Source organism: Pithys albifrons, chromosome 2 (assembly GCF_047495875.1).
Source record: "Pithys albifrons albifrons isolate INPA30051 chromosome 2, PitAlb_v1, whole genome shotgun sequence".
In the NCBI taxonomy this organism is placed as follows: Eukaryota; Metazoa; Chordata; class Aves; order Passeriformes; family Thamnophilidae; genus Pithys; species Pithys albifrons.
The window spans coordinates 14,769,098-14,774,765 of NC_092459.1; the positions used below are offsets into that span (position 1 = coordinate 14,769,098).

The window sequence follows — 5,668 nt, forward strand, 5'->3', positions numbered from 1 at the left end:
TTCAGACCTAGTCTGAACTTTAAAACCTAAATTTAGGCCCACCTGGCCAAACCCATAACACTGGTCTAATGAAAGATGTACTTGGCAGAGGATCATCCAAACCATTGTGTGATTCTATGATAAGGGATAACCCAGATGGTTCACCACTTATGCTACCACACCAAAACAGGCTGCACAGGTCTGCCAGTTTGTGCATACCAACTCCCTGCAACAGGAGGAGGCTACTGAGTCTGCACTGCTCAGCAAAACAAAAGTTTCATTATCTATCAGCTTACCCAAATCTGGAGACTATGCTCAAAGACAATATGTAGAGAAAGACAGCAAAAGTCATAATAATGAGTGCTTCAGGAAAGCCAGTGTGGGTGGGACATGCTATCACTTTTGACGATTCCGCCAATCTGCCCCTTATCATTTAGATGCTGTTTATAGAGAAATTCAAGAGTAAGAAATATGTATGTATACATGTAAAATATGATACAACAAAATATTGTATATAGTATTTTTATGTATACATATATAACTAAATAAAAGGAAATTAATATCTGTGAGATTATGAAATCTGCACATGGATCCTTACCAGCAATCAAACATGAAGCAAATCAACAGTTAAACAGCAATAGCAGAAATAATAAGAATAGGACAAAGCTGACTGTGTACCACATTATGGTGGGCGATATTAAATTTTTACCTTAATATATTTTCCTAATATCACCTCCATATTCATCACTAGCTAAGACTTCTCCACCAGGGCTGAATGTGTACAACAGTTGCCAGGTATTATACAATTCTTATGATGTATATGACCTATTTATTAGAGACTGGAGCTGAGATGAAAGCAGGTCAGCTGACACTATCGCCAAGAACAAAAGTGGTAGCTTTCATAGCTTATAGTTTGTAGTAGAATTTTATAACAGAAAATAACCCCAATACTCCAGCAGAAATAGTAACATTTCCAAGTGAAACTCAAGAATCAATATAAATACTCCAAAACTATAAAATCTAGCTGTCCAGAAGCAAAGCTGTGATCAGTGCAAACAAAGCTGAACATTTGTATGCAGTGAAAAAAAATTATGCCTGAAATTATCTTATTTTTCAGACAAACTCAAAGACCCATCTTCACTCCCAAGAACTTAAGACGATCCTCTGGATATCACACAGAAGAAAAAGGTTGTATTAAATAAGCTTTAGTGCATTTTTTCAATCACAAGTCACTTCCATTCAATATTAACAAGAAGTAGCTGTATTGAACCATCAGTGATAGCTGGAGCATAACAGCAAGTTACTTTAATGCAAAAAGCTATCACTCACTTGCTATTCTTTGAATGACAAGATGGAAATGATGCTTTAAGAAAGCAGTAGTATTGTCACACCAAGCCTAGAACCATCTGATGAGAAATTTTTCTTCACAGTAAATAAAGTTGTCAGACACATTAATTCACTTTCTTCAGACTTCCTGAGAAAGGACACTTATGGTGTCACCACTATAAATGGTCCATCATCAAACAATCAAGCTATTTAAAAACCCACTTTGTATTAGCACTGTCAGCTCCAGAATTTGCTGACTGCATACGCAGAAGAACTGTAAGCATTTCTGATCCCATCTGATTAGGAAACACAAAACACATTCCTATAGCTGTGCAGCAGGCAGTCAGAGGAGCAAGTGTATTTTCAACACCTCCTCCCAGCCATCAGAAGTGAAAAACAAACATTATCATTACGATCTTTTTGTCTGATCTCCTTCAAAAGGCCAGGGAAGGATGAAGTTTATGAGCTCATTTATGCAAAGCAAAACAGAAAAGGATCCAGCCTTACAATGAGAACAGCTGACTACAGCCTAAGTCAGACCCAGCAGAATCACTAAACTATTGAAAACCAAGTGGTGGATTAGTTTGGACTTGTTTGCAATTTCCTTTTTGTAACTCAAGATATAAAAAGAAATACAGTGAAAAGTAAATCTTCTAATCAAACCACAGACCACTAACTCAAGGTATAACTATTGATACAACTCCACAGGAAACCTGGCAACTAATTTAACAGGTTCCAATTCCCCTGCTGCATCAGGTCTCTTAGGAGAGAAAGGGTCTACATTTGCAGACCAAGCTGTGGGATGATCAGAGCTCTTATTTTACCCTGAATCAGCACTGGGAGGGCCAACAAGAGTTTTCTGCCAACCTATGAGGCCGTTCTTGTAAATACAGCAGACACACTGAAGCCATTCATATCCACTATATGACACTGCAGCCAAAACTCATGTTTAAGACAGCAGCCTTGTCCTTTGATTTAACTGAAAGAAAAGTTGTCAGAAGTTATTAAAAAAACCCACATGAAATGTGACAAAGACTTGGAATGTAGTACTGGGGAAAAAACCCAAACCCAACACATTAAAAACAAGAGCAGTTAAGCAAGTCTTTTCTCCCAACAAATTATTGCCTTAAAATACTAAAATAAGTAAAATCCAGACTGTAAGTGAAAGTAACTCACAATACTGTGCTTCAAGGGCAAAAATCTACAATAACTGCAGATGATAAACACATGATTTCATCTAGCAGCTCCCAGAATATGAATCACAAATTATTCAGAATAGAGGGGAAGTGAACCCTGTTTTACATAAAGGGTGGCTCATTCAAAGTAGTTTCATCAAACTGAAACACCCATCACTGTACTACTATTTCAATCACAGATGGCTTCTCCCCCTCATAATACACAGATTGCACAAGAGGATAATGAGACGATGCCCAGGAAACGGGGCGTGGGGATGGTAAAGAAATAAAATTGCCCGGGGGTGGGGGAAATTCCATCTTTTTCAAGCATCTCCTAAACAAAAGGAATTACTTCTCCATCCCACCACTATTCTTCTCACTTGATCTTGTTTCTGTTGGATATTTAACAAACTTCAAGTCAGGTCACTTGGACTGATGCACCGCTATCGGGAAAAAACAATTTAAGTTCTCCCACACTGTAAAGTCCCCTCTAAGTATAAACAAAGTATTTTCTTTAAAGGCACAAATCTGCCCTTCAGCACACTACAACCCCATACACACTTTCCCCTCCCAGGCCACCCCTTCACTACATGATGCCTGTAAGAGAAGCACACACAAGCAGACAGGCCAGCCACCAGAAGTTTAAACTACTGATGTAATCTCTCCGGTAGCTCTCTGCCCAAGAACACCCAGCTTCAGTCGCAGCCACTCCTGGGGTCAGCACTGATAAGCTAATGTGAAATGAAGCAATCCATTTCATAATGTAAACAGTTGTTTGGCTACACGGGGAACAATATAAACAAATGGATCTTTTTATAAATCTATTTATGCCTGTTGTGGAACAGGGAATATTATGTTCCAGTGCAGAAGCGACAGTATTTCCAAGAATGCAGCAGAAATACAAACAGCTTGTATCTTCTTCCAACTGCCTGCCCTGCTGACACTCCCTGTTCCAGTTCTATAGAAGCAATAAACATATGATGCAGGGCCTGATCTTTACAAGAACAAAATACCCTTGATTTAAAAGGACACTGGCGATCCAGGGATTGGGAGGCAACCTCACTATCGTACCTATGGTTTCTTCCGACAGCTCAAAAAAGTCAACAGTAACATTTCTTTACCTCAGTGAGAGAAGAAAAAAGCGAGCCTTACTCCTACTTTTTCTACTCCCTGAAAACCAAACTAATCAATTTCTCCCCAAGCCACACAGTTCTGTTGTATTCGAGGCCCCTGGCTGGCCACAGCATCATCCTCATTTTCCCCTCCCCACAAGAACGGCCACCGCACTCCGACTCCAGGGCGCGGGGTTATTCCGAGGCGTTTTCGCTCTTTTTCAGAAATCACAAAACGGAAAACACGCGGCTCCGAGGAGCCGCTGTCACTGCGCGCCCTCCCCGCAGCCAGGCACCGCTCCCTGCCCTGCCCGCAGCCACGCACCGCTCCCGACACAGCGCCCTGCCCTGCCCGCAGCCACGCACCGCTCCCGACACAGCGCCCTGCCCTGCCCGCAGCCACGCACCGCTCCCGACACAGCGCTGCCGCCCAGGGGCCCCCGGCGCCGGGAGGACAGCGGGATAACGTCGCTTCTTCCTCCAGGCTCCCCCGCCGCGGAGAGCGCCCAGCACAGCCCTTGACGGGGGTGCCCCGCACGATCTGGGAGCAGCCACGGCACCCCCACAGCCCCGGGAGGTGTCCCCGCTCCCCCGAGCTCCCCAGCCCGCCTTACCGTGCCGCTCCAGCCGCTGCCGGCGCAGGGCGGCCCGCGGCGCTGTCCCGCGCTACCCCGCGGAGCCGCGGCAGGGCGCCGCAGCCCCAGTCATGGTCTCCACCCCCCGCGGAGCCCGAGTGTGCGCGGCGGGCGCCGCTCCCGGGCTTTTCTGCAGCGGGGGCGGAGGAGGAGGGTGGGGTGAAGGCGGGCGGGGGCGGGCGCCTTTACCGCGCCTCCCGTTGCCGACCGCTTTGAAGCGGCCGCGCCGCGCCGGGCACAGCCGCGCCCCCTGGCGGTGGCGGCAGGCGGGTCCCGGCGCGGAGGGCGCGGGGATCCCGGGATTTCCCACTTGGCAGTGCTGGGCGGGCTCTCGGCGCCGTGCCGTGCCGTGCCGTGCCGTGCCGTGCCGTGCCGTGCCGTGCCGTGCCGGAGGTGTTACCGTGGGGGGTTTAATCTGTTTAAGGAATATTACCTCGGGTTGCCTGAACGTGACGGTCCCGGCCCAGCAGGTCCTTCAACGGCCAGAAAGAACAACGGGGACTGGTTGTGCATAGGGGGCGAAGGGATTGTCCTTGGGAACCATGATGAGCACGGATGTGCTGCGAGCGCTGTTTGCTTCCCTGGTTGTGGATGTACGGAGTAGGCGCCGGTCCTTCTCCACCAGGCACAGCAGGAGCTGCACGGCGCTGGGAGGCGAGGGGGAATGCCTGGGGGATTCACCGCGGCGCAGCTAAACCGTCGACCGGGCCGCGGGAAGGGTGTCAGGGTCCTGCAACAGCCCCAGGGGTGACACACACACAGCACGGTGGGCTGGAGGGGCACACACCCAGCACAGCAGCCCCGATGGGCACACAGCATCTCGCTGCGGCGCTGCTCCTGGGCACCCTCACCCCACCGCAATATGCGGGGGTGGGTGGGGGAAGACAAAGGGGGAGGTGAAAAACTAAGCCTCCCCTCACATCCAGCCAAATACTGTGAAAAACTCATTTTCGGATTGCCTGGTACAAGAGTTTGCACCAAACCTGAAGACGGGAGATGAGATTAAGAAGCTGCTTGTCTTCGGTCTTCTAAATAGACTGGCTTTTCTCTCTTATTTACCATGACAGAAGATAATATTTTTTTGTCCTCAGATATTTATGGGTAGCTGTGCCTTTCGTAACGGCTGCCATCCGAACAGCACAAGGTATTTGAACTGTCTTCTTCCCAGCACAGTTCAGTCCACTCAGGCTTGTAACAAACGCCTTTCATCACAAGGAGAATCACCACTATTGTCCTCCATTTCAGCCTAGATGCTGCCCTTGGCACTGTGCAAGCAGCCCCCCCTGCCAAATACAGACTGCATCCAGAATTACAGATCTCTTGTGAATGCAGCCACACATTCTGCGAGTATGGGTTATATTACAAAAACAAACAAACGCCAAACAAAAAAACACAACAAAACAAAAACCCAAACAAAACAACAAACCCACAAACTTAAGAA

General features: G+C 47.3%; 1 protein-coding gene across 2 annotated transcripts in view; it reads right to left on the reverse strand.

Annotated features, from left to right (window-relative positions):
* RNF144A (ring finger protein 144A) overlaps nt 1-4,320 on the reverse strand; it is a 66,104-nt gene extending 61,784 nt beyond the window's left edge. For both annotated transcript variants that reach the window (XM_071548380.1, XM_071548381.1), the window contains exon 1: nt 4,207-4,320. The gene's annotated coding sequence lies outside the window, so the exon portion shown is untranslated. The remainder of the gene's footprint in view (nt 1-4,206) is intronic.
* Nucleotides 4,321-5,668: the final 1,348 nt, after the last annotated feature.